At 43.5% G+C, this 23,030-nt stretch overlaps 1 protein-coding gene across 1 annotated transcript in view; it reads left to right on the forward strand.

Moving 5' to 3' along the window:
• The first annotated feature begins 12,534 nt into the window (after positions 1 to 12,534).
• Positions 12,535 to 23,030, forward strand: part of LARP4B (La ribonucleoprotein 4B) — a 66,071-nt gene continuing 55,575 nt past the window's right edge. Inside the window, exon 1 of the mRNA XM_084859247.1 lies at positions 12,535 to 12,948. The gene's annotated coding sequence lies outside the window, so the exon portion shown is untranslated. The remainder of the gene's footprint in view (positions 12,949 to 23,030) is intronic.

The following is a 23,030-nucleotide window of genomic DNA, read 5'->3' on the forward strand; positions in this document are numbered from 1 at the left end:
TTTATAGGAGGTAGAAAAAGGGGGAAAAAACCATACTGGTACAGGCTTTCCAATAAAAACACAATTAATGCAGCTCCTGCTCTCTTTGGGCATGCTGGGACTAATAGAAAGGAGTCAGAATGCTATTAAGTGGAATGAAATGCCTACAGAGCTCATCAGATTCCCTTAGCGGAGTAAGCTGTTAAGGCACAAGCCGCAGATGTACTTCTCAAGCTGTGCTCTGGAACCATGAGAGCTGGAAACTTGTTCATTTTGAAAGGACAGTTGAGTTTCTGCCTAAAGGCAATATCTTGAAGAAGCAAAGTATGGGTCACATGCAAGGTATCAGTCATGCTCTACCATGTAGCAATCTTTCAGTGCCAGCTCCAGGTTTTTGAGGGCCCTTGGACAAGACACCCACCCTCCATCAGTCTACCTTCTCACTGCTATTGTCACCCCTGCTGTTGCTCCTCATTGTTACTTCCACTTGCTTGCTTGACAGGCAGAGAGCAAGGGGTCCGGGGCATCTACTGCTCCTCCTTCTCACCACCACTGTTGTTTGGACCACAGCGAGAGGCAGAGGAACAAGCAGGTTGCCATGATGAAGAGGAGAAGCAAGTCCAGCAGACTCTTGTCGGTGGGGCCCTGATGGGATGTGGGCCCTCAGCAGGTGCCCAACCATGCCAACCCTTGATGTCAGCCCTGCAGCCTTTGCTAGCGGCAAGGTGATTATCTCTGATTTATAATATGTATGTCAGGATGTGTAAGCAACATGGAGTAGACCTCACCTGCTAACCTTAATGGGTGAGAGAGCGGGAAGGTGTTCCCAAGGTATGCTGGGCCCATGATTTAGTTACACAGGGACAGGCTGTGGCTATTCATAAATTTAAAAACAAAATTATTCAATAGCAGTATTTTGTCTAGGCAATCTGCAGGGTGCAGAGAAAAATTATCTCAGCTAATGTGTGATATGGAAGAATGGGTTTGCAATGTATTATGATCACTCCACTCCTGACAGTTCTTTCTCCTCTCATCAGTTGTGGCAACTCTGTTGCTTGTGTAAAATGTATTATTTTTTATACATTTTCAGCTGGTCCAAAATAGGGCAGCAAGATTGTTAACAGGGACTGGCCTGCGAGCTCATATTACGCCAGTACTTTTCCAGCTGCACTGGCTGCCAGTCCATTTCCGGGCCCGATTCAAAGTGCTGGTGTTAACATTCAAAGCCCTTAACGACTTGGGGCCAGGTTACCTGAAGGATCGCCTCCTCCCATATGTGCCTGCCCGGACCTTAAGATCATCATCAGCGGCCCTTCTCCGTGAGCCCCTGCCAAAGGAAGTGAGGCGGGTGGCTACTAGGAGGAGGGCTTTTTCTGTTGTGGCACCCCGGCTCTGGAATGAGCTCCCTAGTGAGGTTCGCCTGGCGCCTACATTGTACTCCTTTTGGCGCCAGGTGAAGACCTTTTTATTTTCCCAGGCATTTTAGCATTTTAGCTTTCTAAATTTTTATCTTTGCTGTTTTAAATCTGTATTTTAAACTCCTGTACTGCTGATAGGTTTTATTGTGGTTGTATTGTTATATTGTGGTTTTAATGTTCTATATATTTTAAATTGTTTTATTGTGTGTTGTTTGGTTTTAATTTTTGTGAACCGCCCAGAGAGCTTCAGCTACTGGGCGGTATAGAAATGAAATAAATAAATAAATAAATAAATAATCTGATTGGCTCATGTTCAGCGGAAGGTCCGGAATGCAAACCTTTCACGTGTGGGTTGAGTGATGTGAAGCACAAGTTGTATTCCCAGCTCATAGCAGTTGGTTGTGATATCCAGTTCTATGATCATGAAATATGGGTTAATAAGAACGGGGAACACACATACATACACACACTGTCAGGGGTCCCCTTATGACCTGGACCCCCTGAGCAACTCCTTAAGGATCTCTTGCCTCCTTAAGAGTCCTACCTTCTTTTAAACTTCACCTTCCCAGTAATGTTGGGTTTAAGCTGTAGGCATGGGGTGACTGACACTCTAGACACAGGGTTTAACTACAATAACTTGCTAGTAGATTTAAAGCCAACAAATTACAACTAAAGGTCAATTTTTATTGAATGAATGAATGAATGGTATTTACAACTAAAGATATTTACATAACAGAGCTGAGTGATACAAAGGGCATTAAAAGAAAATAAAAGTTGCAAAACGCATGTTCCTTTACCCTAGCTGTCCTTGGACTTTTCTAGGCTGCTTCTTCCTGCTCACTCTTCCGGCTCTGTTCTCACTTCAGGCTCTGGCTGTCTCTGCCCTTACTGGCTCTCTCACTCTCTTTATATACCTTCTTCCCTCAAAACCAGAAGTACTGCCCCAAACCTGAAGAAATGAAACTGACACTTAACCAGAGAAATGAAACTACCCCTCTCATAGTTACTCCCCTCTCAACAGAAAACTCCAGGCCTCCAAGCCTGACTTTTTTCCACTTTGCCTCGGTAGGCCTCAAACTTTCATGTGTGCGCATGCGCATGCACACACACACAATCTCTGAATTTAGTTTACCTGGTGTAGCTGGAAGATATGTTTTGTTTCCCTAGGTGGGACCCAAGCTGCCAGACAGAGAGATCCTATTATGAAACAGCAGTGTTTGGGAGATGTGATCATGGGCAGGGAATGTTTTTTCTTAAGAAGCATAAACCATAAAATATTACTACTTCAAGGCAGCTGCTACTTAGCCATGCAGTTCCAATTGTGTGCAGCTAGCCATGCACAGCAAGTGGGGATGTCTGCATCAAAAGCCATGTCCCGCCAGTACAGCGGAGCCCAGATGAGCACTGCAGTGTGGATGCAGATGGGTGTCCAAATGCACACGTACATGTGCTCCTGCACATGGATACCCAGAAGTCAGTGTGGTATAGTGGTTAGAATGTTGGACTGGGATTCGGAGGATCTGGGTTTTGGTCTCCACTTGACCATGAAGCTCATTGGGTGACTTTGGGCCAGTAACTGACTCTCAGCCTAACCTACCTTACAGGGTTGTTGTGAGGATAAATGGAGAGGGGAAGGACCATGTATGCCGCCTTGGGCTCCCTGGAGCAAAAGTGGGATACAAATGGAACTAACAAATAAATGTATTTATTTATTTATTACATTTCTATACTCCCCAATAGCCAAAGCTCTCTGGGCAGTTCACAACAATTCAAACCACAAATACAGCATAAGATACATTACAAAAAATTAAAAGTTTAAAAGTATTTGTTGTTGCTCAGTCGTTCAGTCGTGTAAAACCTAGCACAATGCAGGGATTTAAAATACAGTAACAGATTTAAAACAAAAGAACTAAAAGATGGAGGGAGCAATCCTATGGCCACTAGACTGCCTAGAGGGCCATAGGATTTTTTGGTTTCTGGGAGCTGAGGTCAGATCTAGGGCTCCAGCTGCAGTTCCCAGAAACTGCACTCCCCGCTCCCTTGTAGTCGATGCAGTTCTCTCCATGCTGGCTACATCTCCACACTTGGGAACGGAGAAGGGGAAGGGAGGAAAGGCCCTGGGGGGAAGGGAGAGGATGAGACCATGGAAGTCACGTTACATAGCTTCCTATGCGCCATGTGGTCTCCCTGACTCCCACTCCAAAGTTTTCCAGCTAGACAGGCAAAATAGCCTATCTAGCCAAAAATGCAGGGCAGCTGGAGCACGGAGGTGAGGATCAGCTCCATCCACCAGCTACCCTGCATTGGCTAGCCATCAACCTCCCAGTTCAGAGGCTGACAACTATCTCCATAGGATTGCACCCTTAAAGGCTAAAATGCCTGGGGAAAATTTTTTAAAAAACTCTTTGCTTGGCACTGGAAAGAGCATAATATAGGTGCCAGGCAAGCCTCTCTGGGAAGCTCATTCCACAACTGGGGCGCACAGAGCAGAAAAGGCCCTCTTCTTGGTAGCCACCTACCGCACATCCTTTGGCAAGGGCTCCTGGAGAAGGACGACTGAGGATGATCCTAGGGTCCAGGGACATACATATGCAATGAGACAATCCTTCAGGTAATCTGGCCCCAGGCTGTTTAGGGCTTTGAATGTTAATATCAGCACTTTGAATCAGGCCAGACATGGACTGACAGCCAGTGCAGATGGAAAAGTATTGGTGCCATATGACCATGTTTCCCAGCCCCCGTTCACAACCTTGCTGCCCTATTTTGGACCAGCTGAAGTTTCTGCACTGTTCTCAAAGGTAGCCCCACGTATAACACATTGCAGTAAGTAAATAAATAAATAAATCTGGATCAGGGCAACTGACTGAATCTAGCATATAGTGCCAGGGTCTCAGCAAGACAGGGCTGGACAGAGCATGCAAATGAAAATGATGAATAAAAGCAGGAGGCTGGCAGGGCCAGAGGAATAGGCTTCCCTTGGGGATTGGTCACTCAAGCTGAAGTGCAACAGCAGGTCGGGCAGTTTAGGAGGGAGGGGGAGACTGGCTATTCCTGACAGTGGAGGCTGGTGGTTCCAATGTCAGTGGGGCAGTAATTCCACTCTGGGTTTAAGTCAGAACTCTAAAGGAGCTATTCAAGGTTACTCACCTTGGATAGCTCCTTTAGCGTTGTGATTGGTTCTGACTGAAACCTGGAGCAGAGTCACAGCCCCACTGACATCGGAGCCACCAGCCTCCCCTGCTTTCTGATTGCTTGACTCCCCAGCTTGAAAGTTCTGTCCAGAGATCTGTCTGCTGACTTGAAAGGCCTGCAGTCCCCACCCCCTCCAACCCGGTAGTGAAGAGAGATAGCAACCGGTGCCTGTCTCCCAAATTGAGCAAGGAGGTGCTCCACAATTGCTTTATTTATAAGGTACAAAGTTCTATCCAGTCCCTACGAGTTTTGTAGCACAGGCAAGTTATTCAATGCCTGAAATCTTACTGAATATATTTATATATTGGCAGTTGTGCCCTAGCAATGTCAACAGGTTTCACCTAAACCTTGCAATGTGATGCACGGTCGTGTAGTTGCATTTATGGGGCCTTTTATCAGTTTGACTATGATCCTCCAGTGTCAATGAAACTGGAGGGCAAATTTCATGTCACAGTTCTGTATTTCAATTAGATTACTTTCTTTTATTCCAGCTTCTCTGAGGTTCCATCATTTAATATAATGGATTACACAAAGAAGAGGAAGGAGTCGGTACTGGGATTGTGTTGAAAAAAAAAATGAAAATGCCACATGATCTCATGAGATACATTTGCAGAGCTATTGTATACAAGATCCAAGAAGCAATAAGATTATTGTGCCTCCCTTGCTCTAAGGCTCAGACTACCCACTTATTTAAACCTGGGTCCGCTTCAATCACATATAAAGTATGCATGTGGGAGGATCCAACTAAACCTTCCCCCTAGCTGCCACTTCCACCCCACCCGCATAGTCTCTACAAAGCATTTTTCCCCCAACCAAACTCATTTCTGGTACCTGGGAGACACTGTAGGAAGCAAAGCCATAGGCAAGGGAGGGTTTAATACCACTTCACCCCTTTTGCTCTAAAACTCAGACCTCTCCACCCCAGATTTAAATGTGATTGGGGAACACCCAAGTTTAAATACATATAGTATTTTATTTTGAGTGTTACATTTTAAGATCAATGGAGACAGCTTGGAGAAAATACCCAGATGCATAAAAAATATGGTCAGGATGTAAGCTGAAAAATGTGTGTTTATCAAAGAGAACAGAAGACTACGGGAATACATTATAAACATTTTCAGCTATTTAAAGGCTGCAGTATTTAAATAGAGTAAGAGCCATAATCCAGCACAGAGATTTAAATCAGTTTACAATGCAATCCTATGCATCTTTAGTCCTTTGCTTCTCCCCTTGTAAGCAATCAAACCAAAAGTTCTCCAAATTTCATCCAAACTGAGAAACTATGGGAACCAGTGTGGAACAAGCCAAGATATTAAACTATGGTTTGAAGTTGGTTTAAAATCCGGGCTTGTTCCATAACTGGTAACCATAGTTTCCTGGTTCAGATGAAATGGGAAACAATGGTTAATTAGAGACTTCCTGATTTGATTGCTTATACTGCAAAGGAAAGAGCATGTGCAGGCAAAAGGCTCATTCACATCTGAGCTTATTAAACCAAGATACATTTCTACAAATATAGCCAATCTACAAGGGAAGAGCAAGCTAGCATTACCTGTACTTGAATGGGCCTTCTTTCCTTGTCCTGCTTACTCTTATGATATCAGCACTTCGACAGGTTTCACTGAAGGAAATTTGATATAAAGCTAAAATAGGAAACTGTATATTCCTCTGATTAAATTGAGGATGGTCAGAGAAAATTGTGATTTCAATTGCATCCAACATGAATACTTGTAGGTCACAACTGATGATAGTTTTTGGTGGGGAAGAGACAGAGAAGGGAAGGACAAACTTAATGATGAAAGTTTACATATCGAGATAACAATGAACCAGGCCAACAAAAATCTGATCTAATGAACTCAGATGACTGGGGCCACATTACACTGCCCCCCCCGCCCCCCCAAAAAAAGCTGAGGGAGTTTGCTGGACACAATCTGGAAATATTACCTCATTATCTCATGTGATAACTCAGGGAAAGCTTGCAGAGTCTCAGAACATTATGGAAAAGGAAATATAGTGGCTATCCTTTAAAAAGAAGAGCATTGATGCAGAGAATATCTGATATTGATACCTATGAAGATGTCACAGCAAAGATAACTACTATTCTGCAGCTGCCTAGATGAGAATGGAGGACAATAGCCATCTCTATATAAAAGCCAGTTGTCACAAGCACACTTACTTGGGAGTAAGCCTCACTGATGGGCCGTGCAGAGAGGACGAAGCTGAATTATCAGAGTCTGCAGTCAACACAGGCAGGAAGCATGTTTATCTCCCACCCCAATCATATCCCCAAATGCAACCTTCACAACTGAATTTTTGCTGTTTGCTGTTATGGGGTAAAGTACAACGCTGCTGTTAGAAATACTGTTCAGTGAGGTCAAGCCCTGTGCTCCATCCCTGATAGTGAGTGGTCCTGTTCTGATTGACAGGGATCTTGCAGGAAGGGGCCATGTATTTTATTTATTTATTTCATTTCTATACCGCCCAATAGCCGAAGCTCTATGGGCGGTTCACAAAAATTAAAACCAAACAACACACAATAAAACAATATAAAACATATAGAACATTAAAACCACAGTATAACAATACAACCACAATAAAACTTAGCAGCAGTGCAGGGATTTAAAATACAGATTTAAAACAGCAAAGCTAAAAGTCTAGAAAGCTAGAATGCTAAAATGCCTGGGAAAATACAAAGCACTTCACTTGGCGCCGGAAAGAAAACAGTGTAGGTGCCAGGCGAACCTCACTAGGGAGCTCACTCCGCAGCCAGGGTGCCACAGCAGAAAAGCCCTCCTTCCAATAGCCACCTGCCTCACTTCCTTTGGCAGGGGCTCATGGAGAAGGGCTGCTGAGGATGATCTTAAGGTCTGGCCAGGGACATATGGGAGGAAGCGATCCTTCAGATAACCTGGCCCCAAGCTGTTAAGGGCTTTGAATGTTAACACCAGCACTTTGAATCGGGCCCGGAAATGGACTGGCAGCCAGTGCAGCTGGAAAAGTACTGGCATAATATGAGCTTGCTGGCCAGTCCCTATTAACAATCTTGCTGCCCTATTTTGGACCAGCTGAATTTTCCAGACCGTTTTCAAAGGCAGCCCCACGTATAACGCATTGCAGTAATCCAGACGAGAAGTTATCAGAGCATGGATCACTGTAGCTAGGCTATCTCTGTCCAGATAAGGGCGTAGTTGGTATACCAGCCTAAGCTGATAAAAAGTGCTCTGTGCCACTGAGTTCACCTGTGCCTCAAGTGACAGTTCTGGGTCCAAGAGCACCCCCAAACCACGAACATGATCCTTTAGGGGGAGTGCAAAACCCCCTCCAGAACAGGTTGAATATTACCTAGCTGGGCAGATGAACTACCCACTAACAGCACCTCCGTCTTGTCTGGATTGAGTTGCAGTTTATTGGCCCTCATCCAGTCCATTACCATGCCCAGGCACTGATTCAGAACAGCCACTGCCTCACCTGGGTTTGATGAGAAAGAGAGGTACAGCTGGGTGTCATCGGCATATTGATGGCACCTCAGCCCACAGCTCCAGATAACCTCCCCCAGCAGTTCCATGTAGATGTTAAACAGCATGGGGGATAAAACAGAGCCCAGTGGAACCCCATGGCATAATTGCCATGGCACAGAGCAATAATCCCCCAGCACCACCTTCTGGAATCGACCATCCAAGTAGGAGCAGAACCACTGCAGTGCAGTGCCTCCATGGATGGCTGTGTGCAGAGCGGCACGGCACCCCTCTCTGGGCTCTTAGCAATAAACGAGTTTTAAGACCTTCAGGGGAGGCCCCTCTGTCAGATCACACTTTTAGTGTATAAGCTGGTTTGTTCCTGAAGGGGGGTTGATTGCTATTTATTTCTTTTATAGTTGTGCTTTATTTTCTTTCTTTCTATGCTATGTTTTAATTAAGATTTTGATCATCTGGATTTTTGTTAGATTTCTTGAGTGCCATTTGGGGGGTGGGGCAGAAAGGCGAAATAGAAATTAAATTTAAATAACAGTTGATAAGAGCATGAGCTAGAAGTCTCCAGTTTAAATCTCATGCCATGAAATTGCTGGGTGGTCATCATTCCTTATCCCCAGCCCTCCCATCTGTAACATTGGTATAATAGAGTTACCTAACTTAGGGTGCAAACTTGTCGATTGTGCCTTGCTGCTCAGAAGCCCCCAAACTTGGAGACTTCCAAGTTTCCTATGCCCTGCTGGGCTGAAGCCAGCAGGGCAAGAGGAGTGGTGGAGATGATCTTTGCTTCCGCGTCCTCCATTCTGGGCGTTTTCACTAGATGGGTTTTTTAGTCTGTCTAGTGACAGTGCTTTGGAGGAGGAAGGAGGCTGGAGGAGGCTCAGGATAACTTGTATCCTAGCCTCTCTGGTCTCCTCCCCTCCCCATGGAAATACCCCCTTTCCTCCTCCTCCAGGGTCCCTTTTCCAACCTCAGAGAGGCAGCCAGTGCAGTTCTCTCTGCGCCGGCTGCAAGGGGGAGGGGTCTGGGGTTGGATTTCTGGCTCCCCCTTCCAAGGTTGGAGCACTGTCTCCAACCTTGGAGGGGTTTTCTGAGCATTCCTGTGGTCCCTGGGACACTCTCTGTGGGCCCATAGGATTGCTCTCTCCATAACCCATGATAAGGGCTGCTGAATGTAAACAGCTTAGAACATATAAGAGAAATGTTATATAAACATGGTAATAAATTACACCTTGTTTATACTTTTTATCCTTTGGTCACCCTGTTACTGTGTAATCTGTTGCACTTTATTTATTTCATTTCTATACTGCCCAATAGCCGAAGCTCTCTTGGCGGTTCACAAAAATTAAAACCAAAAAGCACACAGTAAAACAATATAAAATATAAAAACATTAAAACCACAATACAACCAGAATAAAACCTAGCAGCAATGCAGAGATTTAAAATACAGATTTAAAACAGCAAAGCTAAAAGTCTAGAAAGCTAGAATGCTAAAATGCCTGGGAAAATAAAAAGGTCTTCACCTAGCACCGGAAGGAATACAATTAAAAATACTCTCTGAACGGAATGCTTGACTGTTTTTGTTACAATAAACTCAGTTCCAGCTCTTTTCCCCTCTTAGGATAGACTTTAATGGTGGTTGACCACTTCCTATTTCCTCCAGTCACCTTGCTTCAATGACAGGACAGAAAAGGAAATAAGGTTGTGAAGATTTTTCCTTATAGATGAGTCATTAGTAACAGTCCTGACCTTTCCGTGCAAAGGTCTCAAGAGTGATAGAATGCAGTCCTTCCTTCTTACATTCTAAGCAATTAGACCAGGTTTGTACACAAACTCAGCCAGTCTCCTGTGGTGAGTAACAACCTCTTCCAGGTGAGTAGGGAGAAAAACTTTTAAACAAAACTTGGCCTTTTCCCCTTTTAGGTTACAAAATGACCTCCATATGTATGTGATGGCTAGTAAAATATTTTGTGGGCTAATAACATTTTTCTGCACTTCTTTGCATGCCTGAACTAAGCTGATTTTTAAGATGTTGTGAGAAACTTGTTTTTCTGGTAATAATTTGCCACTCTCTTCTTGATGAGCATTAGAAAAAAAATAGGAATGAACTATACAATTTTTAAACTAAGTCTGACAATCTTTTGGAAGAAAATTTGTAATTTAATTTTTTTAAAATAGCCCATTGATTCAAGCAGTCACACTCTAGATAAACCACTCTGTTGACCTCTAGTAAGTACCATCTCATTCTGGGCAACAATTAAATTCCAGTGAAGTTACTGGGAGAGATATTTATCTACATTTTGAGGTATTCTTTGTTGTCCAGAAGAAAAGTCCACATAGTCTTTAAAGCATTTTTCTTGTCATGGAAACAACAGAATAGTTATATTCAGTTAACACCAGTATTTAACAATTCCTACTCAATTCCAGGAGTAATACAGCCATTAGTAATTGAATCCTGTTGTGTAAACGCTTTATGAAAAATATAATATGCACCTCTGCTCGTGTTTCCAGACACTAAAATAGGTATTACAGCTGCTACAGCACTTAGTCATGAATCATTACTGACATAAATGACCTAGTTGTTATAACTCTTGTTACAATCCCCTTCCCCTCCTCCAAAGGAATCCACAATCATACCCTATCAGAAGCTTAGAAGCTTGTTTTTTCCCCCTTGCTTGTGATATAAATACAATAGCAACATGACATACAGCACAATCCTATCCATGTTTACTCAGAAGTAAGTGCCATTTACTTAAGCACACATTGAAACCAAGAAAGCACACATAGCATTGTGGCCTGAGCAAAGCTTGCAGTCCCTATGGCTGAAATCCAAAACAGAATGTAAAGCAAGACTTGCCAGTATGTGTCCCTTGCAGTCGATTCAGCAATTATTTACTTTCCACCACTAGAATTTGGGGGGTTACACCTATTTATTCTGAAGTACATTGCTTGGAGTTCAGTGTGTGTGTGTGTATAGGATTATAGCCTTCAGGTTGCCTGGTCCCAGTCTTCTGTCTTTAAATTAAATATAAGGAAGAATTTTGCTGGTGCAACTTTTCCAATATTAGCCCTGCGATATTGGTGCAGCTTCCCATTCTATCAAATCTTTTTCATTCTTGAAAGAATTGGATTCTTTCTGTTATTTTGCCTGTTTTGTGGCCAGTTATCCTATCCATGTTTACTTTGAAGCCCCACTCTGTTCAAAGGGGGCTAGTCCCAATTTATGTGCATAGGATTTCTGCCTTGGTTATTATAAAGTTTTTTGGGGCGGGAGGGTTGGACAGGCACCTATAGTAATTTCAAAACATTTTATTAAATCTGTCTTGAATTGCTGAAAAAGTAATACAAACTCCAAAGGGGGGATGTTGTGTGGAATCCTTCTTCATCGCCCAAAAACTGAACTTTCAGGCAGCAGATGACAATGTTAGGAGACAGGACTGACAATGTCCACTTTTAAAACGTTTCTTTAACAATTCAATTCTATACAGTGATTAGTACCACTGAGTTCAGTGGGGCTTAGTCCCAGGTAAGCATGTAGGGCTGCAACTTTAAGGGGCAGTCCTATGCATGCTTAGGCAGAAAGAAGTCCCGACAACTCCCGGTATTTATTTATTTTTTAATTAAATTTATTAATCGCCCATCCGGCTGGTCACCTGACTGGGGAATACTGGGAGTTGCAGGACTTTTTTTTCTGTCTAAACATGCGTAGGATTGTGCCCCAAAGGAGCTGTCGGAGTTTCCCCTGCCTAACCAGGCACAGGATTGCACCCTTCGTCTCTGAAAATCTGAGGGGATAGCAGCAAGGCACATCCTTGCCCAGAAATGGAGCCATGCCCGCTAAGCATTACCGAAAGGGGCCTTGTCTTGGGTTGTCCCTGCAGTCAATCGCGTTACCTCCAATCGCAGGGGAAGGCAGCAGTGCCAGGCTTCCAAGCCCAGACTAGGCCCATTCCCCAACCGTTAGGCCGCAATCACAGCTACAGGGGGTGATGGCAGCGCCCTGGCCCCGCATCCCATTACTCTTCATTAACAGGGAAAATATTTAATAGTAATTATTTCAGGCCCCCAATCCATCCCTCCTACGGAAGCCGAGAGGGGGACAACCTTCCCGCAGCAGCGACCGCAATTAGAACGGACGCCCCGGGAGGGGGGGGAGGGGGGGAAGGATCTCTTAACCGCTCCTAGAGCTTTCTGCGAATTCACCTTCCCCCTTTTTCTCTCTCGCGCTCCCTCACGAAAGAGGAATGACGTCGCTCGCCCCTCGGTCACGTGCCGCGCGGCCTACGTCATGTCGCGCCCCGCGCGCTGTTCCTGCCGTCGGCCAATCAGACGCGGCGAGGGTTGCCGGCCTATCCCCCGTAGCCTCTCGCTTTCACCGAGGGAGGAGGAGAAGGAGTGGGCGGATGCTGGTGGGGGGTTGGGGGCGAGCCTTCAGGCGTAGGCCAATATCTTCCGCCGCCGGAGGCGGGACTTCCGCCCGGAGCCGGAAGCGGGGCTCGTGGGTCTCCCTGGCGCTCTCTCCCTCATATGCGAGCGAATTGTGCCTGCTGCTTCTTGGCGTTGAGACGTTCCGGGGCCCGGACCCGCCGCCGCCGCTGCCTCCGCCCGGCTTTCCGCGCCCTTCCCATCCTTCCCCGCTTGTCGCTTCTTTCTCGCCGCCGCCTCCGCCACTCCTCCCTCGCCTGGGCCCCGCTGCCGCCTCTGCCTCCCCCCGCCCCTGCTCTCTCTCCCCGTTCCTGGGACGCGGCGGCGGCGGCGGCGGCGGCAGCAGCAGAGGAGAAGGCAGAAGACGACGGCCAGGAGGAGCAGCGGCGGCGGAGGATCCCTGCCCGGCCTTCGAGCGAGACTCCTCCCGGCCCGCCGGGGCCTTGCTGGTTGTTGGCTGACAGGTGAGTGAGGCCCGGTTCGCTCTCATCGCCGCCGCCGCCGCCTCCCCCTCGGCTGCCGTCACCGCCCCGAGCCGCCGCCATTTTCTCACCCGAGGCCGCTCGCGGGGGGCGGGGGCGGGGCTGGCAGCCGCAGCGAACTGGTCCCGGTTTTGGCCGCCTCGTGCCGGGAGCTCCGCACTGCGTCTACTCTGGTGGCCCTGTCGGGGAGGGAAATACAGAGCCTGGAGGTGGCTACTGCCAAGCCTCCCTTTCACGTGTTCCGTCCTCTTTTCCTTTCTTCCCCCTCGCCACCACCGCCCCGAGTGGGAGATACAGGGGGACGCGGTTTAGCTGCTTCAAAGTCCAACCAAAACTGATGAACTGGACGCTAGTGGCGTTCCTCCTGCCGCCGCCCCAAACGAGAAGCCGAGGCTCGCTCGCGCTTCTTTCTCTTTCTTTCTCGTACCCCAACCCGGCTCCTTGACGCACAGCCTTATTTAAAGTTAAGATCTGAAACAAAAATTGCCCAGGTAGGACGCTCGCATACACGCCTCCTGCCGTACTCGGATTGGGTATGGCTGAATAGTAGTCAAAAGGAGATTTGTCTCACTTTCTCAGAAGATCCTAAACAAACTTAAAAGCTGATGGGGATTTTAATCTGGCAGTGTCTCTGAGCTGTAAGTGTGTAGTTGTTACAGCAGATCGCTTTAACGTAGGATCTTGTGTATAAGCACTCTTCATTCTCTGTCTTTCCCTTGCCCTCATTATATTTGAAAAGCTGATGTGATAGATCTATGTGCTTTGCTTGGTTGCTCACATAAACACTGAGTGTTCACTTCTGAACTTCAAAAACTAAAGAGATGAATAAAGGCGGTGGGATATCTGTGCCATAGTGGTGGACTGGAAAAGGTTGCCTGTGGGCACCATGTATCATGATGAAGTGGATGATGCTTCTTGCCTCCATGTACTGTGTGGTTTTCATCCAGATTTTAAGGAAATGCATTTTGGAACACCATGGTCTGATGATACTCCATAGTTGTCTGTTCTTGCCCACTTTTATCACTGTCCGTGCAGCCAGTTCACATTTGCACAGCTGAAGATACAATTTGTATATAAGATTTCTATAATGGTGCAGGCATTGGATAACCACTCTTAATATGTTTCCTGTTTATTTTCCCAGTTCCATTCCTCCTTCTGTTTCCCTAAGTTAGCCATTTCAGTTTGCAACTTATGACTGTATCATATTAGGTCTTATTAACTTTAAAAACTTAATAACTGTGGATTTATGTAGTATCCCTTCTATTGAAGATAGGGGAGTCGCTCTATTATTATACAGCTGTTTAATCAACAGGTTATTTCTTCCATTCTGTTGAGAGTTTGGCTTTTGCATGTGTATACAGATGTACTAATAGATTAATTTGTTAAAATGCTTATTGGTTGGTAGCTCAGTTGCAGTCACGATGTGGCCTGTGGCAGTGAGAGTCTTATCAGTATGCTGTTGTTGCCCCTAGAGAGTAAACTAGACTGTTTACTAATATGTGTTAAGGATCTGTTCAGGATTCGAGCGTAAACCTGCCCTTTCTTCCAGTCAGTCCAACTACTGGTGTACACATTCTTGATTTTTTATCTACTGTGAATGTATTGCATTAAGTACTTAATATCATTAGGCCCAAAGCCTGATGTTGATTATATCATTAGGTTCAGGACAAAGCTGCAGAGACAGTGAGGTTGAAGTTAGCAACCTTGAGACATGGGGATTGAAGTCCACGTAGGCAACTTCTTGGTATGCGTGTCTTGGTCTGGTTTTGCTGACCTTTATCAGAAGACTAAACAAAACTTAAACCAAAAGCCTAAGTGTGTTAAGAGAAGGGAGATGCGTGCTGGATCCTTCTGAAAGCATTTACAGACCTTTTCTTTAACTCTCTCCAAACTTTTAAGTGGAACCTATTGGCTTTCTGGTTATCTTTGCCGAGAAAATGTTCAGGTAGTTGAGAATCTGATTAAGAAAAATAATCCAAAACCTCTCTAATGTAAAACTCAAGTGAGGCTTGAGCCTTATTTATGTCTTCCTAACTAACTATTGGACATCGGTTTATATTTCCCAACAGTGAACATGTAACCATATTTTGTGCTATATATAAAAACTTATATAGAGAAGAGATGAAACTAAGGAGATGGATCATCTGTGCTTCATCCCTTTTTTATGTAATCATGGTTTAATTTTCATATTGTCGTTTGTTTTATTTGATAGTATTGTAGTTCTGTATGATTTTAACAGCTTTGGTCCTCATTTTGAAGGGGAAAGCAGGATACAAATGCATGGTGGTGACTCCAATTCCTATACACCCCAGTCAGCATGGTCAGTGGTAAGGGATTATGGGATTTGTATCTGGAGTGGACCGGATTGCCTACCCTAACAATTCTGTTAGTTTTTAAGGTGCCCCAAGACACTGCTGGTTTTGCTGCTGGAAGTTGTTATATCTGGCAAAGTCCTGTATAGTGTTTTCCTCTTTGATTTGTCTTCTAATGTCACTGTTTGACTACATTTGAATTCTCTCAATTTGAAATAATGTACATTCATGAAAGACAATCCTGTTGATTTCAGTGGAGCTTTCAAGTTGGTGCATTTATAATCACAACAGTTAATCGATTAGTTTGTCCACAGCTGTATGTGTGGTTGTGGTTCAGCCACTGTATGTAAAGGGATTCTAGTGGGATAACCTGGGTTTTACAAACATCACTTTTAATCAAATAACCTAATTAGCTCTAAGTTAGACAGTTATCTTTTATTGCAAGTGTCTAATCAAAGATTAAGATGTTTTGAATTTTAAAACCACCATTATGTAGGGTAGGACATTCAGAAATACATGGGTAATGCTAACACTAACAAGTATTATACAATAGATAGAGGCTCAGGCTTGGATCTGAAAGATCTCGGTTCAAAGACTATGGAATTGCTACTATGGAATTGCTTGCCAAACTTCATTTCAACATCCCGTTTCCTATCTGTAAAATCAGAGAAAAGTGTTTGCCCTCACAGCCACTCAGAGGGATATGTCAAAGATTGAGTTCCTTGGAGGAAAAAAGGCGGGATATCAATGCAATAAATAAATAAATATTGCAAAAGATACAGCATTTCTATTAAAATTGTAAGTATTGAGGGTAATATGTAACTTTTTTAAATGCCTGGTCACATTTTATTTATTTATTTATTTATTTATTATTTATTTATTTATTGCATTTATACCCCGCCATTCTTCCTCTCGCAAGGAACCCAAGGCGGCTTACATTATCCTCCTCCTCCTCTCCATTTTATCCTCACAACAACAACCCTGTGAGGTGGGTTGGGCTGAGAGTCTATGACTGGCCCAAAGTCACCCAGTGAGCTTTCATGGCCGAGTGGGGACTAGAACCCAGATCTCCCAGCTCCTAGTCCAACACTCTTGCCACTACACCACACTGGTCATTTCCACTTTGTCATTTAATTTTTCAAAGATTCCAGTTAAGAATGAGTTTCTGTCTGCAACAGACAATATGGAGCTGTAGCCTTGAAGTATTTTAAAAAATACAAAAGGCTATAAGTCCCAGGTGCAAATGGCTATGCTAAACAGAATACCAATTTTGATTTGGTTGAGAAACTGAGCTTATTCATTTTCTAAAAACTAGAAGTATTTTATACTTGCTGTGCCAGCTGGAGACTGAAACACTGCACTTGTGAAAATCCCTGTAGATACATGTCTTTTTCTCTGGTTAAAGGGTGGTATTTATTACTATGCTGTCCTGAATTAGTTTCTTTTTCCTGGGAAATAATTTTTGCTGTGCTACAGGAGAGGAATTTCTTGATGCATGATTTAGGCGATTCTCAGTAAATGATTTAAAACCAAATGGTGTATCCTAATACTCATATTACAGTAAAAGTTGCTTTTGCTAGTATGTTTGAGCAATTCAGTTTTTGGTTAGTTTGAATCCTTATGTGATAGGGGAGGTTACTAAAACTGATAAGTAACAATAATATTTCATAGTGCTGACTCAAAATTACTAAAAGCCATACAGGAACAAGTAGCATATTAGACTAGGATACCAAATTGCAGTTAGTATAAACACTGTTTATACTATGGGAGAGGATATGCTAATGAATAATTCCTGGTTCAATGCTGCTGAACCATTAATTGCTTTTAATGAAAACCAGTGACTGAGGTTGTATTCCTCTTTCCACACTCTTCCTGGAAGTCTGATTTGGTGTAGTTGAATGATGGGCACTGTAGATTATTTTCTACTTAAGAGGGTGACTTAAGTAGAGTAACTCAAATAGTCAACTGCACCCCTTTTCTATAAAGTTACCTTAAGGGCGCAATCCTATCCAGATAGTTGCCAACCTCTGAAATCAGAGGCTGCTGACTATCCTATGCAGGGCAGCGGGGGCATGGAGGGGGTCCTCTCCTCTGTGCTCCAGCCACCCTACATTTTTGGCTAGATGGCTAATTTTGGCTGTCTAGCTGCGGCTCCTGGGTGGGGGAGGAAAGGGGGCCATGCAGCGCATAGGAAGCTGTGTAAGGCAGCTTCCACAGTCTCCTGCCCACCCCTGGGACCACCCCCTTTTCTCTGTCTCTGTGCTCCATTTCCAAGTGGGGTGATGTAGTCAGCGCAGAGAGAACCATGCCAGCTATGAGGGCGAGGGGGCAGGTAGTGTAGTATCTGGGAACTGCGTTGGGAGCCTTGGCTCTGACCTTGGTTGCCAAAAACTGAAAACTCCTATGGCCCTCTAGACAGTGTCTAGCATCTATAGGATTGCTCCCTAAAGTGGGCAGTAACAGAATCCATGCTGACGAAGACAGAAAGGGTCTTGTTTGCTTCAGGCTCTATAAAACTCCCCAAATAAGGCTGTAAGCAACTGGAATAAAAGGATGCTGGTGTCTTTTTAAGGGAAAAGTTGCTCAGGTGTCCCCAGTCCGGTGTCCACAGGCTCCTTGGCACCCATGGAGACTTTAAGTGGTACCCACGAAGCTCTCCACTCCTTGCCTCCTTCAAAAAATAATTAATTTTAAAAATCTTGAAAAATGTTAGGGCACCAGGTTCTCCTTCCTGTTCCTGAACCTGCCACTGATCAGCTGTTCAGGAATCAGGAAAAGATGGGATTCGTTGCTTGCTTCTTCGCCCCAGCCAATCTTCTTCCATCAGCACAGACCTTTCCCTTTGCTCACTCTTATATTTCCACTCCCAGCCTCTAGCCTTGCTATTTCCCTCCCTTCTTCATCCCTAGACTACTTTCTTTCCCTTCCTAGAACCTTGCTGTTTTTCTCCCAGTCTCCCATTTGCCTTCCTATTTCCCTCTCCCTCCCAGCCTCTAGCCTTGTTATTTCTCTCCCCCGACACCTCTTTTGACTAGCCAGGCCCTGACTAGCCACATCCTCCATGGGAGCCATTTTGTAGTGGTGCCTACAGCAGCTTCTCAATTCCCAAGTGTGCCCACAGGTCCACAAAAGCTGGGGACCCCTGTTCTGTAGGAAAGCCTGGGAATGCTGTCTGTAGAAAAGCCTGGGCTCATCATTTTCTAGGCCTGGCAAAATAAATCAATGTCAAGTCACAAACCAGACATATCTAGGCAGTACTGTGTCTATAAAATATTGCCTAGAATCCAAAGAGCTGCTGAGGTTCACACTCCATTGTACTATTTATTTATTTATTTATTTATTTTCTACACCGCCCAATAGCTGAAGCACCGCTGTAGTAGTGCAGTGGAATTTTTGAATTGGACCAGCTGACCCCCGTGCCATGTTAGAAATGTGTTTTCAGGCTTCTTTGTAGCTCTGTGTATGTGGCAGGGTGTGTGTGTGTGCGTGCGCGTGTGCGTGCGTGTAAAAAAAAGTCTGAAGCACTCTTGGGTTCATGGAACTACTTCCATAGGTCTTTGAAACCTTGATACATTCATTAGTAGTTTAAAAATGAAACTTTTGTCATTTGGATTGCTATAGCTTCACGCTTTGTCAACCTCTCTATGTAAGCAAAAGTGTTGGGTCATAATGCTTAAATCACTTGATTCCTGAAACTCGCTTGGCACACCAAGATGAAATCCAGATTTACAAAATGGGAAGTACAGGTTGGAGAGGGTAGCATGAGGATCTTTAGTGCTCATTTGCTTTTGTAATTATGTGCTTATGATGACCTAAAATGGCAGACAAGCCATCAGCTTTTAAAATATATGCTGACATTCTGCTGCAGTATGTGAGACATTAGAAGCAAGTAGCATAAATGTCCATGACACACAAACAATTATTAAGAGTAGTAAGCTAATAGCTAGAAATATCTGATAGAGGAAGCTGACTTTAAACATTAGGCTTTCAAGGAATGTGTAATTAAGAGGGCCTACGTGTTGCCCCAACTAAAACTTTATTTACCTCTTAACAAAATGTTAGTCAGATGCATAACACATGAGAACCTTGTTTTCCGAACTTAAAGTACTTCTGGAGGAAGTCTCCCTGAAGAGATTCAGTTGTAACAACGTGTGTGCCAAATTATAAATGTCTGTCTGTTCTGGTGGCTTTTCTTTACAGTGTACTAGGTAAGTTAACACATGCCAGGAATTTTGTTTCTTCATGTGCACAGCAAATGTGCACATGAATATTTTATTTACTCAATCAGTTCAGGTCTGTGTGTTATACATGAGAAGTCTAGTAGGCTAGATTTTTTAGAAGAAAAACAGTTTTGGCTATGTTCCAAGAAATAATAGTTTAGGATCTTACAATACATCTTAAATGCAACCTATTAAAGCAGGCAAAAATAGTCTCATTGAAAGTTTATGAGCATTAATACTACTTTTTAAGTGCTACTTCTTTTGAACCTTGGCTACCTCAAAGTGAAATTGATTAAAAAAATTATAACTTGGTAGACAAATCTGAGTGCATAGCCACCATCTGACTTCATCAGAATGATGCTCCAGTTCACTTCAATGTTCAGTAAACAGGGCATCTTTGCAAACCTTTGAAATTTCAGAATTGAAATTGGTGCAATTTGATTGGCTATAGCAGGGGAGGCAACTTGGTACTCTCTGGATGTTTTGGACTACAACCCATCAGTCACAGTCAGCATGGCCAAAAGTAAGGGATTATGGGAGTTTTGTTCCAAAAGAGCTGGAGGGCATTAGATTGCCTACCCCTGTGCTATAGTGCAGTTTTGCTATTGTAAAATGCTACACAGCCAAATGGATGTTCCGGGCTAGATATATTAAGCTCTGTGCCTGGAGAAACTTGAAGGACAAGCTTTATAGGCAAGTGGAAGAAAATTGGGCAGGTTTTAGTCTTCAGACATAAATTATGATTCTGAGAGTTAGATTCCCTATTCAAGTAAGTTACTAGTGTTTCAGACATTCATTATTAAAATTCAAGAGTGCATATAAATCTGGCAGGTGTCTAAGAATACTTTTCTGATGTTTTACTATTCTTGGTTTCTTGCTATTGTCATTCTTCTGCTCTCCAGCTTCCTTTTCTTATGCTTCTCTTAAAATTGGTTAGCAAAGTGAGCCTTTCAGGTATTTTGGAATAACTTCTTATGACAACATCTTTGCCATGTGTAAAAAGAAACAGCAATTTCCTTGTTGGCAAAACTGTTCAAAACCAGACACTGGTCTGGTTGCCTGTGTGGTGAGCTTATGACTTTGTGTCATAAACGCCTACATGGAGATCACTGGTGAAATACTCTGATGAATCACCTTTGTACTGAGTCTTTTATTTTCCATCTCTCATTTGATTGAAATAGCATGTTCTAGGAATTTCCAGAGCCTGTCACTCCAGATGCTTAATAACTAGTTGAGGTGTGATACAAAAGATTCATTGCTTCATAAGCTGAATGTTGTTGCCACCTCTGTGCCTCACAGATTCTGTATTAAATTTAGCAGCACTATAAAGGGCAGGGTTTTCCTTGCTAATGAAAAAGCTCAGGACTTCCCAGGTCAAAGAAGTATATTGTCCACCTGAACTTACACTATTCCTAGCATTCTGTGAATTGATGATGCACCCTGCTAAGGGAGCCTTTTGTTGGCATGGATGCACATGGTATAGTGGTATAGTTTATATACAGAAACCTCAGTTTCAGATATTTGTTTAGCTAGCCTATGACTCTTAGTTGGCGCAAAACAACTTTCTTTCTCAATCTAACCAGCCTCATAAGTTACTACGAGGCTAAATCGCAGCTCTGAACATTGGAGAAAGGTATACAAATGTAACCAAAAAAATAATGTTTCTATAAAGCAAATAGCGGCTTCCCATTTCAAGGGAAACTAATTTTGGAGGCAGGGGAGGAGGAAGAGTGATTTGCAACTGTATGCAGCTTAGCTTGCTTTTCTTTCCTGGAAATACTTTTCTGCTGGATCTTAGTACAGCAATTTAAAAATCAGCCCACAAGTCTGTTTTTGAAATAGAATAATATCGTTTGAACTTGGGTAATATTTCAGTAGCATTATGGCGTTTTTAATTTTCTATGGTTGTGTTTAATTTGGGGGGGGAAACCAGAATGAATAGACTACCATTAGTAAGCATTAAATACACACAGTGGCAAGTAGCTACTCATTTGGGAAGCTAGTCATTCACATCCTGTCAAGCGCTGGTGCAAATTATACAAGATAGGTACAAATATGTGGCCCATAGTTACTGGTAATTGTTCCCAGTTCCTTAGATAATTGAGTACTTCCTTTAGGGGACTCTTGGCAGAGTGTACCCTGTTGCTTGGTATTGGGGAGTGTTCCTGGGGGTGGGCGAGGCACAGAGAAGTTGTCTTGTTTTTTATTATGTTATGCAGACATTGATCAACCCAAAGAAATGTGCATGATATGCTGACAACCACTCATCTATTCCAAGAGAGTTCAACTCTCTTCTGCTAAGGTTGTTGGAGCACCACATGTATTTCAATGATGTATATGTATTCTCTTACATACCTGTTCAGAATAATCACCTGAAAAACATTAATTAAAACTTTGAAACTGCCAAGCTTGCCTAATATTGTATTTGCATTTGACAGATATTCATTTTTACTAATAAACTTATGAAACAGGAAACTTCCCACTAAAAATACAGCAAACTTTCTACCCCACATCACTGATTGTCCCTAACCTATGCAGGAAATACACACTATATATTATGGCCCACTATGCAATAGATTTAAATTAGGTTTGCTATCAGTAGATTGCCTGATCACTGTTAACAACTAGAAATTGCCACCTAGTAGTAGTGGTTACTCAGAGCCTCTTGATTTACATGATATTCCCCAGCAAAAGTCTAGCCCTTGAAAAATATGGGTGGGGGAAGTCTACTGAAGAGAGTTTCGGCTATTGGGTGGTATAGAAATTAAATAAATACATACCTTTTATGATAAATGTGAAGGTAATTGTCAGTTGATTTGTCTGTGCTTGTGGTCGTTGCCTTTAGAAGGAGCTCTCATCTCCATTAATTTACCTTTTCCTTGCCCTGAGTTTGTGGTAGGGAAAGGTGTGAGTTCTCACTAGCTCTTTGCATTTGCTGCAGCTGCCAAGGAAAAAAAAAGCAACCCTGGAAACATCTTTTCTGTGGAGTGGCGGCGGGGGGGGATGCAAGATCTGTGAGCTACTCATTGAGTTGAAGAAAAGCCCTTTACTAATGTAACATATGCTCTCTGAACATCACACATTACATCACATGTTCCTAGGGTGATACCTGGCAGTAAAAGCAAGGTCTGGTCTGGTTCAGCAAACCCTGGTTCAAACTGAAGGAGGTGAGGAGTAGAGAAGAGAGACTGATGTTGTTGACTTGCAGATCTCTGTACAGTTTTTTTTTGTAATTAGGTGCTAGTCGGGTGTGTGTGTGTGTGTGTATGTATGTTCAGTTACAATCTGAAGAGAAACCTGCAATGAAAGGCTCATGCAGCTGTGATCATCATTTTTCTGTATGTTCCTTTTTGTGCTGTCAAAGTTACATGAAAGTTAAAAAAAAAAATCAATATCCCCAAGTATTTATTTCCTTTTGGATTTCCTTTCCTTTCTTATTCTTGTAATCTCCAGAACAGCTGGGGTTTCAAATCTGTTTTACAGTGGAATTCTGTGCATGTTTGCTCAAAAGTAAGTTCTGTCATGTTCAGTA

Source organism: Heloderma suspectum, chromosome 5 (assembly GCF_057233095.1).
Source record: "Heloderma suspectum isolate Gila_16-S chromosome 5, 16-S_ref, whole genome shotgun sequence".
Taxonomy (NCBI): Eukaryota; Metazoa; Chordata; class Lepidosauria; order Squamata; family Helodermatidae; genus Heloderma; species Heloderma suspectum.